The following is a 1006-nucleotide window of genomic DNA, read 5'->3' on the forward strand; positions in this document are numbered from 1 at the left end:
TTCCACTATAACTATATTATTGTCAGTCTCACCCTTTATGCCCATCAAGACTTGCTTTATTTATTTAGGTGTTCCTATTTGGGTGAATAAATGTTTCAAAAGTTACATCCTCTTGTTGGATTACTCCCTTTATCATTAGGTAGTGTCATTCTTTGTCTCTTACTATAGACTTTGTTTTAATGTGCATTTTGCCAATATAAGTATTGCTATCCCAGCCTTTTTAAAATTTCCATTTGCATGACATACATTTTTCCAGCCCTTTACTTTTAGTCTATGTGTATCTTTCTTTCTAAAGTGGGTCTCTTGTAGGCCGCATACATATGGGTCTTGTTTTTCTATCCATTCAGCTACTGCATGTATTTTGATTGAAACATTTAAGACATGTACATTTACAATGGTTATTTTTTATGGTTTCCATGTTTTGTTTTTATGCTTTCTATCTCTTTGTTAAAGTTCTCACTAAGTTCCTTTAGCGTGGTTATAATTATATTTGGAATATAATTATATTATCTGGTAAATTCCTTGTCTCCATTTCATTTAGCTCTTTTTCTGGAGATTTCTCCTATTCTTTCATTTAAGGTATGTTTCTTTGTCCTCATTTTGGCTGCTTCTTTGTGTTTATTTCTTTATGTTAGGTAGATCTGCTATGAGTCCCAGTCTTGGTAAAGATGCCTTGTGTAGCCAGTATCCTTTGGGACCTAGTGGCACAATCTTCTTGATTATCTGAACTGGGTTCTCTAGGAATGTTCCTTGCAATTGAGTCTGGATTACTATTGGCCCATTTGTGGGTTGATTTGACCCTCACTTCTACCTGACTGTGAAGATCAATACTGACCAAAATGTATAAGCTGCTGTGCAAGTGTTGACCACAGGAAGCAGACTCTCAGTAGGATCTGGTGCCTGCTGAGATCTCTCTTTGGATGTGCCATTTGTAGAGCTTATTGGAGCCTGCTCTGATGGTGTCTAAAGCTGGCCTCTGGGTGCATTCATTCTAGAGCCTCTTAAG

The sequence above is a fragment of the Saccopteryx leptura genome, chromosome 11, assembly GCF_036850995.1.
Source record: "Saccopteryx leptura isolate mSacLep1 chromosome 11, mSacLep1_pri_phased_curated, whole genome shotgun sequence".
NCBI lineage: Eukaryota > Metazoa > Chordata > Mammalia > Chiroptera > Emballonuridae > Saccopteryx > Saccopteryx leptura.